General features: G+C 45.5%; 1 protein-coding gene across 1 annotated transcript in view; it reads left to right on the top strand.

Moving 5' to 3' along the window:
* SGSM3 (small G protein signaling modulator 3) overlaps positions 1-14,504 on the top strand; it is a 732,042-nt gene that overhangs the window by 645,860 nt on the left and 71,678 nt on the right.

The raw sequence follows: 14,504 nt of genomic DNA, 5'->3' as shown, positions 1-14,504 counted from the left end.
GCATGCCGTTCGCGCTTGCGCAAACTAGGCATATATTAAGGAGAAGGGTGGGGGTTGCCATGGAAGCTGAGGGGCGTGTCTATAGGTCACATGGAGCCGTGTACAAGAAGTAGGCTGTACACGGCGCAGAGTGAGGGAAGGACACTGAGGACACCAATCAGGTCCCACCTGAGGCTTTTTCTACACAGATGCTCTCAGTTGCAAGTCTCTTAGCAGAGTCGGTCACACCAGAAGACAACAGAGCGCTGGCCACGTAAGGTTGTATACTAATGCATTTCCAGTACAGGAAACACTATTTCTACTTAGCAGTTAAAGCTGTTATAATGGTGACATTGTTTTGCTATATTTTTTAAGCAAATTGTATTGTGTGCCTCTGCTTTTTTGCCTTGCACCATGTCTTCCAGACCTACCGTAAAGGTACCTAAGGGGTCACCCCCAGGTCCTGGGAATCCCAGTCATGCCTCCATACTGTCATCCTCTTCAGAGATATCTGACATGGCAAGCCAGGGTGAGTCATTGGAAGCTAGCGGTGGTGCAACTGCTTCACACACTTCAGCCCCTGTATACGTGACTGAAGAAGCACTTTCCTCTGCCCTGCAGGGCTTAGACGGAAGATAAGTGACTTTAATCGCATTGTCCATCCAAGTGGATAGGAAACGTCCTAGATACCCCTCCCCCACCTTAGACTCTTTACAGTCAGTGGAGGGTCCAAACTATGGGGACAAGACGAAGTATTACCCTCAGATGATTGGGAAGAAAAAACAAGCCGATTATTCCACTGCAGAGGAAACAATACTTGAAGTCTCAACTTCACAATCTGAAGTACAGAGCCTTACAGAGATGGTATGCTCCGCTTTCATGCTACCCCTAACAGAGTTAGCTGAAGGTCCGGGCCACTCCTTGGGTTCTTTGAAGCTTTTACAGCCTTTGCATGCGTTTCCCGTGCACCTATTACTAGAAAAGATTATTTATTCCGAATGGGATCATCCGGATAAGCATTTTTACCCTCCAAAGAGATTCTCAGGTCTCTATCCTATGGAGGAAAAAATCACTAAAAGGTGGAAAGTTCCAGCAGTGGACGCTGCAATTTCCAATGTGAATAAAAGTTTAACTTGTCCAGTGGACTATGCGCATATGCTTAAAGATCCAACAGATAAAAAGAGCGAAAGTCTGTTAAAATCCTCTTTTTCCTTAGCAGGGACCGTAACTCAGCCTGCAATTGCAGCTATAGGCATCTGTCAGTCCTTAAAGGACCAGTTCATAGATGCTCTCAATGAGCTCCCTGCACAACAAGCACAGGAGTTGGCTAAGCTACCTAAAGCATTATGCTGTGCCATTGATGCTATAAAGGATTCTATTCACCAGACACCAGGCCTGGCGCTTGTACTTGTGAATGACCCTTTGGTTAAAGGGTTGGTCATCAGAAACACCTTGTAAAAACCTTTTAACTAATTATTTGGCGATAGTTTGGATAAATACATTCAAACTATTTCCAGCGGAAAGAGTATTCTTTTGCCAATCAAAAGAAAATATAAACGTCCTTCATTTAAACAGGCTTTTTCCCCCGCGCCAAGAGCATCCACCTCGTATCTGGCTCCAAAGACCTGGACCTTCAGGTTAAAGAATTGTACTGTCAGGATCCAATCCGACAGTGCTACGGCTGTGGCATATATCAATCATCAAGGGGGCACCAGAAGCCTCTCAGCTCAGAGAGGTGAACCAGATTCTAACTTGGGCAGAAGAGAATGTCCCATGCCTGTCGGCAGTTTTCATTCCGGGAGTAGAGAATTGGCAGGCAGACTATCTAAGTCTCCAGCAGTTATTCCCGGGGGAATGGTCTCTTCACCCCGAAGTGTTTCGGGCTGTTTGCCAAAGATGGGGGACTCTGGAGGTAGACCTTCTAGAGTCCAGATTCAACACAAAACTAGTCAACTTTGTGTCCAGGACAAGGGACCCACTCGCATACGGAACAGATGCATTGGTGACCCCGTGGCATCAGTTCTCACTGATCTATGCATTTCCCCCCCCGATTCAATTGCTGCCTCGACTTCTTTGTAGGATTAAGCTGAAAACAATGTTGGTAATACTGGTAGCACGAGCATGGCCCAGAAGGTCATGGTACGCAGAGATCGTAAAAGATGACAGTAGAGGGTCCATGGCCCATCCCACTAAGGGCAGACCTGCTATCTCGGGGGGTGATATTCCATCCTATTTTACCAACGCTACATTTAACGGCTTGGCTATTGAGACCCACATTTTGAAGAAATGTGGGCTTTGCAGGTCAGTTATCTGTACTTTGATTTAATGCTAGGAAGCCAGCTGCTATAGCTATATATTATAGAGTCTGGAAAACTTATGTTTCTTGGTGTGAATCCAAGGGTTGGCACCCTCGGAGATATATCATAGGCAGAATTCTTGCCTTTCTACAGTTAGGCGTAGAGATGAAGTTGGCCCTGAGTACTATTAAGGGCCAAGTCTCAGCCTTATCAATTTTATGTCAAAGACTGCTTGCTATACATTTTTTAGTCTGGGGTTTCATGCAAGGAGTGCTGCGGATTAATCCGCCAGTTAAATCACCCTTAAGCCCTTGGGACTTAAATTTAGTTTTGTCTGTTACAAAAACAGCCATTCGAACTGTTACGACATATTCCTTTAGACCTTTTGACAAGGAAGCTGGTATTTTTGGTTGCTATATCTTCAGCAAGGAGGGTGTCAGAATTGGCCGCTCTTTCTTGTAATGAGCCATATTTGATTATTCATGAGGACAGAGTGGTGTTATGCCCTCGTCCAGGTTTTTTGCCAGAAGTGATTTCAGGCTTTCATCTGAATGAAGATATTGTCCTGCCTTCATTTTTCCAAAGCCCATGTTCCAGGGAAGAACATAGTCTTGATGTAGTGAGAGCAGTGAAGATATATTTGAAGAACACTGCTCAGATTCGTAAGACTGATGTCTTATATATTCTGCCAGAGGGTCCTAAAAAAAAGGACAGGCAGCAGCGAAATCCACTGTCGCTAAGTGGATTCGGCAAGTTATAATTCAAACTTATGATTTAAAGGGAAAGATTCCCCCTTTTCAAGTTAAGAGGCACTCTACCAGAGCGATTGGTGCTTCTTGGGCAGTGCGTCACCAGGCCTCCATGTCTCAAATCTGTAGGGCCACGACTTGGTCTTCAGTACATACATTTGCAAAATTTTATCAAGTGGATGTAAGCTGGAATGAGGATATCGTCTTCGGGCACAGTGTGCTGCAGGCAGCAGTATAGAGCCTCAGGTCTGGGGGTTACCCTACGGGTTGTGTCTACCTCCCCTCAAGTAGCATTGCTATGGGTACAATAAAGAAAATAGGATTTTTAAAACGGCTTACCTGTAAAATCCTTTTCTTGGAGTACATCATAGGAGACAGAGCTCCCGTCCCTCTGTTTTATGGGGTGAGAGTATATTGCTTATATTGCCTGGCTACAAAAACTGAGGTACTCCTGGAAGGAGAAGGGGTTATATAGGGGAGTCAACTTCCTGTATTGGTTATACCAGTGTCAACACCTGAAGGTGCTGTGTCCTATGATGTACTCCAAGAAAAGGATTTTACAGGGTAAGCGGTTTTAAAACTCCTATTTTCTCCTCTCCTGATACACTCTGAAATCCCTGTAATTAGCCAGATGACCTAATAGCTATAGCTAGTGGCTCCATTGCTAAGGCAAAGAGCAGGGGTGACAAAGGACACCCTGCCTTGGGTTAAAAAAAAACATCTGAGAACATATATTATTTATCCTCACTTTCGCCTTTCGCCTTTCATACAAAAGCCTTACCCAACTAACATAGTTCACGCCAAACTGGAAAGAAATCAAGGTCTGCCACAAATAGTGCCATTCAAGGCTGTTGAAGGCCTTGGCTGCGTCCAGAGACAGTATTTCTCTTGATCCCTCATTGATCATCAGAACTTGCAAGTTTAACCATACCCTCCTTATATTAATACTAGTTGATCTGTTTAGTAATAAACCCTGTCTGGTCCATATATTCTGAATTATTTTCTTTAACTTAATGGCCGGTATTTTTGCTAAAATGTTTACATATGTACACAGCAATGCTATTGGCCTGTATGAAGTAGGGTTAAGTGGATCCTTTCCTTCTTTTGGAAGGACAGTGATGGTGGATTCCCTCATAGATGAGGGCAAAGCAGTATCTCTTTATAACATTTGTATATTTCTGCTGGCAGGGCCATCTGGCCCTGGAGATTTTTTGGTTTGCCAATGCTAATCCAGTGCCTTTCTGTCTTCCTCAGTGAGGTGGGGGATCTTCAGATCCCTAAAAAAAAAACTCCTGCATCTTCCCCTCTACCTCCCCACCTTGGGCACTGTACAGTTTCTCATAGTATTTAAAAAAAAAATCTACAATCTCGGGGCCATATGTTATTCTGCCCCCATCTGTTCTAATGGTGGATAGAACAGTAGTAGTTGTGTTTGCCCTTGTTAATCGAGCCAATAGATATCCTGTGCTCTCTCCCTCTACATAATAACGCTGTCTCTGGAACATCAACTTATTCTCTGCTTTTGTAAGAAGTAGGTCCATATATTCTTGTTGTATTTTAACCCAATCCTGGAACGCCTCAGGGGTTGATCTTTCTACATATTGCTGTTCCGCTTCTACAACCTCATTTCCAGTAAGTTTTTCTGCTTTCTAGTCTTTTTACTCTTGCTACTTGTTGTATTATTGTCCCCCTAAGAAACGCCTTAAGGGCGTCCCAGACCACCGTAAAGGGTGCCGTTCCAACATTAATCCTGATAAATTCCTCCAGGGATGATGCCACGCCCTCTTTTCCCCCTATTATCTCTAGCCAATTTAGGCTTTTTTTCCATTCCCCTTTACAGTACTCCTCCCCTTGACTTAGTGACAACACCAATGGAGAGTGAAATGGAAGAGAGTGGCAGAGGGGTCCGTTTCAGATACGGCACCTCATCCCAAAAATAGGTTGCTAGAAAAGTAGAATGTTTGGGAAAAGAGGGATTATTGAGGTGCTATCATTCAATCCAATAGATGCTTGTTTTTACCTAAAAAATGTAAGAGAATTTTTTTTATTACAACAGCAATTAAAATACAACATGGGAAGCACACAAAAGGTATATTAAGTAGGGCCAAAGATGGTAGTGGCCTTGGCCCTACTTAATATACCTTTTGTGTGCTTCCCATGTTGTATTTTAATTGCCTTTCTCTTTACACTTGAATGTAATATTTGTTATTTAATCACGTTGTAATAAAAAAATTTCTTACATTTTTTAAGTAAAAAAAAAATTGTCTATTGGATTGAATGATAGGCACCGCAATAATCCCTCTTTTCCCAAACATTCTACTTTTCTAGCAACCAATGGAGAGTGGTCTGAGAGGTCCCTGGGCATATCATTTATATTCCTAACCAGGTGTAACATATCCTCACTGCCCAAATCAATCCTAGAGAGTGTGGAATGAGTTTTTGAAAAACAGGAGTATTGCTGTTTAATTGGGTTCTTCATCCTCCATATATCGCCCAGTCCCAATTCTCCTGTTATTTTTGAAATCATAACAGCCCCTTTCTCTTTCATTCATTGACGGACACTTTAATTCTTAACCTTAGGGTTATCACGCCGCCTTCAGGAGAGGACTAGGCAGAACATGTAACACATGTAAAAACAGCAAGACTGCACAGCACCACCCAGGGGGCTGTCCCGCTGGCTATAAACCCTCACCCTGCTTCCTGCAGCTCAGTTTTTATTGCCTAGTGTAGGAGAAGGACCTGGCTCCCTGATGGGACCTGGGATCTTTTTTTATTTTTATTTTCTACAATTTTTTTGATCCTGTAATCTACTATCAACAGCCAGCTAGATGATAGGCTGGATAATATAGATCCTTGTAGCCTCCCCAGCCTGGCCATCGAGCGTGAACAGACCCTAGCTACCTGCTGGGTCGGCCACGACATGCCCCTTCTGCTCCAGGCGCGGCCGGTGAGCTATATGCTCTGGGCCACACATATGACTGGGCTACTGCTGTCCATGCCACAGTGTGCTGTGGCCAACAGCCACCCCGTAATGCTCGGGTGATGGGTCTGTGGTGGAATGCATCCAGCAATCCCAACATGAAGGGTAAGTACGGCTCTACTTGCCTCCACAGGATACAGCAGCTGGGCATTCCCGTGGAGGTCAACTAGGGGGCCTCTCACTCTCCCTTTCCTCTCTCTCTATCCTTCATTCTCTCCTCCCACTGTGTGACTGGGCATGAGGTGTGGTGCATGTACCTAGGGCGGGGGTCCTCCGGGGAGGCTCCGAGTCTTGGCAGGGGGCTGCACTGTCTGTTAGGGTCCATTTTTATTTTTCTCTCCCTTTTTATATTTGCTGTGAGGTGCCTGAGTAAAAATGTACCTCAAGAGAGCCTGCCACGGCCATTTTCCTGTAGTCTATGCAGTGTATGGGCTGTCGGACATTTTCTAGAAGGTTCGGCAGCCATTTTCTTGGTGATTTTTGTACAAGTACGGCCGACGGCCATTTTTTTGCATACTTCACTCAGAGACTTTGTGACTGAAACAAGGCAGAGTGGTCAGTGGCAGCACAGCGCAGCACTTAGTCAGGGTGGTGAGTCCTGCAGAGGGGCCCCTCAGTCTGTGAACTGCTAGGAGGGTGGGATTTGTGTACCTTGCCTTAAGTCCCTAAGTTGTGGCAGAGGTGAGTGAGGGTCAGCATGGCGTCAGAAGCTGGCGCTTCTTCCCCAGACATCCCTGCTATTGCAACCGGCTCACCTGCAAAAAATGCGGTTCTGTGGACGCTTTGCCGGCGGTCCTGGAGACCTTTGTTGCCACGGCAGAAGTGGCATGCGGGTGCAAGGGAGGTAAAACCCGTCCCCCTGTCTTCTGGGGAAAGCTTTGATTTAGACTCGGCTCCCTCGGTGACTGGCAGCCCCTGTTCTGACGTGTCAAAGGATGCGGACCAGGACCATTCGGACAGTAAGAATGACTCTGTGTCTGGGTTAGTGCAGGAAAAAGCGCTAGTAGGAGCACTTATCAGTGCGGTGTGGGATACCCTGAAAATGCAGGATGCAGCAGCAACCTCTGCTGATGTGGCAGTCCCTTTTGGGTCCTGCAAACTGGCCTGCACGCCTAAGGTGTTTCCGTAGTTTACTTATTTTGATAAGTTGCTCTACAAGGAATGAGGAAGTCCGCAGCTGGCCTTTTCAGTCCCAAAAAGAATGGCGTGCATTACCATTTTAAAGAGAGCCGCCTGAAAAAATGGACGTCCCCTCTGGTGGTTGACCCCCCGGTATCCAGGTTAAATAAAGTAACCATGATTCCGGTAGAAGGGACTCCTGCCTTCAAGGACCCTGCTGACAGGAAGGCCGAAGCAGTGGTCCGGTCCACGTTTACAGTAGTGGGGTCAGCGTTACGACCTTTGCTGGCTACGGCCCTGGTGTCGTAGATGCTTACGGAATGGGAAAAGTTGTTGCACTGTGAATTGAAGAAGCAACAATCTCCCCCGGTCTGTGTAGAGCTGGCAGACCAGTGGGTGCATGGCCTTAACCACTTCAGGACCGCCGTATTGCCAATGTACGTCAGCACAATGGCACAGGCAGGCACAATCACGTACATCTACGTGATTGCCTTCCAGCGGGTGGGGGGTCCGATCGGACCCCCTCCCGCTGGTTACGGCGGTCCGATTCGGTCCAGGAGCGCTCCGTGATGAGGGGATGGCCGTTGGTTTTCGGCCACCCCCTCTGGATCGCTCCTGGCCAATGAGAAGCTTCCTCCCCTGTGTATTGTTTACACAGGAAGGAGGAAGTGATTCTCCTCGGGGCGGTCTTTTTGACCGGACTACGAGGAGAAGACAGAAAGTAAGTGTGCACCAACACTACACTGACATGTAGGTACACACAGGCACACAAACCCCCCCCCGATCCCCCCCCCCCCGATCGCCCCCCGATCCCCCCCCGCCCCCCCACCCCCCCCAGTCACAGTGTCACTGATTGCATTGATCATTTCTTTACTGATCAATGCATTCAGTGTCAGTTGTGACAGTAAAAACTGTCAGGACAGTTAGTGTTAGGTCCAGGGTAGCCCCCTATCACCCCCCAATAAAGATTTAACCCCCTGATTGCCCCTAGAGTTAACCCTTTCACCCCCTTTTGCCAGTGTCACTAAGCGATCATTTTTCTGATCGCTGCATGTGTCGCTAGGTAGCTAGTTATTTTTTTAGGTTCACCGCCTGGTTTTTATATCGCTAGGTACCCCGATATACTACCCAATAATGGTTTTAACCCCCTGATTGCCGCTAGTTAACCCTTTCACCCCCTTTTGCCAGTGTCACTAAGCGATCGTTTTTCTGATCGCTGCATTAGTGTCGCTACAGTCGCTAGGTAGCTAGTTATTTTTTTAGGTTCACCGCCAGGTTTTTATAGCGCTAGGTACCCCGATATACTACCCAATAATGGTTTTAACCCCCTGATTTCCGCTAGTTAACCCTTTCACCCCCTTTTGCCAGTGTCACTAAGCGATAATTTTTCTGAACGCTGCATCAGTGTCGCTAGTGTCGCTAGGTAGCTAGTTATTTTTTTTGGTTCACCGCCAGGTTTTTATAGCACTAGGTACCCCGATATACTACCCAATAATGGTTTTAACCCCCTGATTGCTGCTAGTTAACCCTTTCACCCCCTTTCACCAGCGATCACAGTATAAGTGTCACTGGTGACGCTGGTTAGCCAGTTAGTTATTTAGGTTCCCCGTCAGGTTTTTATATAGCGCCAGGGACCCCCATATACTACCTAATAAAAATTTGAACCCCCTGATTGCTCCTAGTTAACCCTTTCACCACTGATCACCGTATAAGTGTTACGGGTGACTCTGGTTAGTTTGTTTTTTATAGCATCAGGGCACCCACCATTTATTACCCAATAAAGGTTTAACCCCCTGATCACCCGGCGGGTGATATCAATTAGGTTTTAGGGTCAGGGTCTGCGTCGCCCCAGGCAGCGCTAGGTTAGTGCTAGTACCGCTAACACCCACACACAAAGCATACACCTCCCGTAGTGGTATAGAATCTGAACAGATCAAAATCTGATCTGATCAGATCTATACTAGCGTCCCCAGCAGTTTAGGGTTCCAAAAAAACGCATTGTTAGCGGGATCAGCCCAAATACCTGCTGGCACCTGCGTTTTGCCCCTCTGCCCAGCCCACCCAAGTGCAGTATCGATCGATCACTGTCACTTACAAAACACTAAACACATAACTGCAGCGATCGCAGAGTCAGGCCTGATCCCTGCCATCGCTAACAGGTTTTTTGGTAGCATTTTATATTCAAATCCGGAAGGCAGTGCTTGGTTTTCGGGGTCCCGTACGTGGCTAGGCTCCCAAAAAGTCCCCCACATGTGGTATCCCCGTACTCGGGAGAAGCAGCAGAATTTATTTTGGGGTGTAATTTGACTTGTGCCCATAGCATGTGTGAGCAATATATCATTTAGTGACAACTTTGTGCAAAAAAAAAAAAAGTTTGTAATATTCCCGCAACTTTTGGCAAAATATAAAATATTCCATGGACTCAACATGCCTCTCAGTAAATAGCTTGGGGTGTCTACTTTCCAAAATGGGGTCATTTGGGGGGGTTTTGTGCTATTTTGGCATTTTATGGACTTCGAAACTGTGATAGGTAGTGAGGAGTTAAATCAAAAATTTGCACCCTTAGAAATCCTGAAGGTGGTGATTGGTTTTCGGGGTGCCGTGCGCGACTAGACTCCCAAAAAGTCCCACACATGTGGTATCCCCGTACTCAGGAGAAGCAGCAGAATGTATTTTGGGGTGTCATTTCACATATGCCCATAGCATGTGTGAGCAATATATCATTTAGTGACAACTTGGTGCAAAAAAAAAAAAGTTTGTAATATTCCCGCAACTTGTGGCAAAATATAAAATATTCCATGGACTCAACATGCCTCTCAGTAAATAGCTTGGGGTGTCTACTTTCCAAAATGGGGTCATTTTGGGGGGTTTTGTGCTATTTTGGCATTTTATGGCCTTCGAAACTGTGATAGGTAGTGAGGAGTTAAATCAAAAATTTGCACCCTTAGAAATCCTGAAGGTGGTGATTGGTTTTCGGGGTGCCGTGCGCGACTAGACTCCCAAAAAGTCCCACACATGTGGTATCCCCATACTCGGGAGAAGTAGCGGATTATATTTTGGGGTGCAATTCCACATATAACCATGGCATGTGTGAGCAATATATCATTTAGTGACAACTTTTTGTAAAAAAAATTTTTTATTTTTTTTTTGTCATTATTCAATCCCTTAGGACAAAAAAAATAAATATTCAATGGGCTCAACATACCCATCAGCAATTTCCTTGGGGTGTCTACTTTCCAAAATGGGGTCATTTGGGGGGGATTTGTACTGCCCTGCCATTTTAGCACCTCAAGAAATGAGATCGGCAGTCATAAATTAAAAGCTGTGTAAATTCCAGAAAATGTACTCTAGTTTGTAGACGCTATAACTTTTGCGCAAACCAAAAAATATACGCTTATTGACATTTTTTTTACTAAAGACATGTGGCTGAATAAATTTTGCCCTCAATGTATGACTAAAATTTAGTTTATTCGATTTTTCTTATAACAAAAAGAAGAAAATATCTTTTTTTTTTCAAAATTTTTGCTCTTTTTCCATTTATATCGCAAAAAAAAAAAATCGCAGAGGCAATCAAATACCATCAAAAGAAAGCTCTATTTGTGGGAAGAAAAGGACGCAAATTTCGTTTGGGTGCAATATTGCATGACCGCGCAATTACCAGTTAAAGCAGCGCAGTGCGAAATTGCAAAAAGACCTCTGGTCCTTAAGGTATTTATTGGTCCGGAGCTGAAGTGGTTAAGTATGTCTGTGATGCGGCCCTGGATATGGTCCCCCTGCTGTCTAGAGCATCAGTATCAGCAGTGGTGCTACAGCGCCCGATTTGGCTAAAATCTAAAAAAGCACTGGCGGATTTGCCCTTCCAAGGTGAGTGGCTTTTTTGCAGGATGACATTATTAAAAAATTTACCGGTGGGAAGAGCACGTTACTCCCACAGTCCAGGAAGGGTAAGGAGCCATGCTGTAGGCAAGGGCCCTCTTTTTCCGCTCAAACTTTTTTCACCTGCCCGGGTCGGCAGGTCAGTATTCCCACTCCGACAAGGAGCCTGCTGAAGGACAAAATCGTCCCTGGTTTTGCAAACCAAACAAGTCTGCGAACAAAAATGTTACTGCATGATGGTTTGCCCCCGCCCAACTCTCGGGTGGGGAGTTTTCAGCTCGGTGGACCTCTCTACTGTCCAACCAGTGGATCTGGTTTCATCGGAATAGGAGATACAAGTTTCTTTCTTGTCCATCAAACAGATTTTTTCCCTCCAACCTATCTCTACTTCCAGCTCGTCGGGAAGCCCTGTTTAGGGCAGTACAGGACCTGCTACTGCGCGGGTTCATAGTACCTGTACCGACGCTGGAAAGGTTTCAGGGATTCTACTCCAATCTGTTTGTAGTCCCCAAAAAGGAAGGGGTATGTCCAATACTGGACTTGAAGGCCCTCAACAGCTTTGTGAAAGTGCAAATGTTCAGGATGGAATCAGTTTGCTCCGTGGTCACTGCTCTCCATCAGGGGGACTTCCTGGCATCCCTGGATATCCAGGAAGCATACTTACATGTACCCATATGCCTCAGGCATCGGAGGTTTCTGCGATTTGCAGTCAAGGAATAGCACTACCAGTTTGTAGCTCTCCCTTTTGGCCTGTTGTCAGCACCCTGAGTCTTTACCAAAGTGTTAGCTCCAATTCTGGCGCTGTCAAGGCAACGTGGGATCACAATCGTGGGTTACCTAGATGACCTCCTTCTGAGGGCAGCTTCCGCCCTAGAATTAAGGGAGGATGTAGCGATCGCCATGCAGACTCTCCGGGAGTTTGGTTGGGTGCTGAACCAAAAGAAGTCGGTGTTAGTGCCGACTCAACGCCTGGAGTTACCTGGGCTTGCTGTTGGACTCCTCAGAAGCGAGAGTTTTTCTCCCTTCAGACAAGCTGCAGACTCTTCAAGCTGCGGTGAAGTTGTTGATGAACCGCAGGTGGTGGTCTCTGCGCTTCTGCATGGAGTGTTCCTCCAGATTGGAGACCTGTGCTTGCACAGGAAAACAATTTTTTTGAAAAAGAAGGGGGGGCATGATGCGATGGTGGGGGTGGGGCTTCTTGGCGTCCTCCAACGCAAGAGTGTCTTTTTAAAAAGAGAAACTCTATTTATGCTGGCTGAAAATTTGTCGAAGAGAATAAGAGGAAAGAAGAGCATGAAAGAGGTTTTGGTGATGCAGGCATTTCCTAGTTTGACACATTTACTATTTGCATTAGGCTGAGCATTAACCACTTAAGCCTGGACCATTTGGCTGGCCAAGGACCAGAGAGCATTTTTTGTGATTCGGCACTGCATCGCCTTAACTGACAATTGCACAGTTGTGCGACGTGGCTCCTAAACAAAATTGACGTCCCTTTTTTAGGCCGATACATATTCTTCTACATATTTTTGGTTAAAAAAAAATCGCAATAAGCGGTTGATTGATTGGTTTTCACAAAAGTTATAGCATTTGCAAAATAGGGATAGTTTTATGGCATTTTTAGTAATATTTTTTTTTTTTATTAGTAATGGCGATTTTATCATGACTGCGACATTATGGCGGACAGATCGGACACTTTTGGTGAGATTTTGGGACCATTCACATTTATACAGCGATTAGTGCAATAAAAAATGCATTGATTACTGTGTAAATGTGACTGGCAGTCAAGGGGTTAACCACTAGGCGGCGCTGTAGGGGTTAAGTGTGTCCTAGGGAGTGATTCTAACTGTGGGGGGTGAGGGGCTGTGTGTAACACAACACCGATCACCGCTCCCGATTACAGGGAGCTGTGACCAGTGACATTGTCACTTTGCAGAACAGGGAAATGCTTGTTTACATTAGCATTTCCCCATTCTTCCTCTCCGTGAGATAATCATGGGTATCCCCGCGGACATAGTCCGCTGGACCCGCACTCTCGCTCACGAAGCTCCTGGCAGGCGCGCGCCCACAGACCTCCTCTTAAAGGGCAACGTACAGTGATTCTGCCTGTACGTTTCCTTCTGCCGCAGTATATCTGCATGAGGTGGTTGGGAAGCTGTTAATAGCAGTGGCAGTAGCTGGACTATTGCTCAAGCATTGGATGCAATCTCTTCTGGTAGTACCTCTGCATCAGGCTATTGGGGGGGGGGGGGTTGAAACACTTCCAAAAGGGTCTCCCTCAAGCTCTGGAAAGCCTTCTCATCTCTACAAATGGCATCCTCTCCTGAGAGAGGGTGGCTGATCAGAGTGAGCATAGGGGCCATGAAATGTCTGCAAATGTTTTTAACACTGCAGCCCCTGTTTATTTTATGATAATAAAAAAACAAAAAAGTTTAGCGACTTTAATCGCATCCCAGTGTGGGTCAAAATGCAAAAGGTTCTCTTCCATTACCAGGACCCTCAAACTGAGGAACTAGGGGCAGGAGAAGACTAATTCCCTCAGGGATCCATGGTGAGGCTGATGACTCCTCTTCTGAGGTGTCAAATGTGGGAGAATCAGCTGTTCTAATCTTAAAATTGATACAATGGTGTTTAATTGGTACAATTTCTTGCTGAATGATCGCTCCACATTTATGTACCCTTAACTGAGTGTTTGGGTTCTCTAAAGCCTCCTCAAGCTGTGCATGCCTTTTCCTGTCCATTCATTGCTGGAAAAGCTTTTTTGTATCTGAGAGGATCACCCAGATAAGCATTTTTTTCCCTCCTAACATTTTTTCACACTTTATCCTATGGTGGAGGAAATTCACTAAGTAGGGTATACCTGCTATATCCTTTGTGAATACGTTTGACTTGTCTGACAGACAATGCTCGAATGCTTAAGGATCCAACGGATAAAAAGGTGGAATTCCTATAAAAAAAAAAAACGCAGACAGTAATTGCTTAATCATTAAAAGACCAGTTTAAACGGGTGTTCAAAGTTATCCTGCTCAGCAGACCCAGGAGGCAACTTTATGTTTGAAAAAGTTGCTATGAGAGATTCTATCCTTCAAGCCTTGCGCCCTTTGCTAAGTGCCTTGAAAGAAGCTCGTGGCTAGTTTTTGGGGATGTTTTGGATAATACATCCAAAGAAATTCTAGTGGAAAGCACCCCTTTTGCCATTTAAGAAAAGGAGTAAATGTATTTTCGTTTTAAAGCTCCTTCTCCTGTGCCAGAGGCATCAGCCTCCAGGCAGTCATGGCAGCTTCCACCTTCAGGTTCAATTGAACAGGGGGAATTCTTCTGCAGTTCTCAAGGATCTCGCAGGAAGAGTGTCAAGACGAATGGGGGACTTCCTCAATAGCTCCAGGGTACAAACTAGAGTTCCCGGTCCCGTTTTCTCAGATCAAATGTTTCTAAGGATCCAGAGAAAAAAAGTGCTCATGGGGGTCCCCATGTAAGAACAGAGGTTGGGGTTTTTTGAATCAAACC

Source organism: Lithobates pipiens, unplaced genomic scaffold, assembly GCF_037356315.1.
Source record: "Lithobates pipiens isolate NorthernLeopardFrog02 unplaced genomic scaffold, aLitPip1_a1.2 Scaffold_23, whole genome shotgun sequence".
In the NCBI taxonomy this organism is placed as follows: domain Eukaryota; kingdom Metazoa; phylum Chordata; class Amphibia; order Anura; family Ranidae; genus Lithobates; species Lithobates pipiens.
The sequence above is the reverse complement of the archived record's forward strand: the minus strand, read 5'-3'. Positions and strand labels throughout refer to the sequence as shown.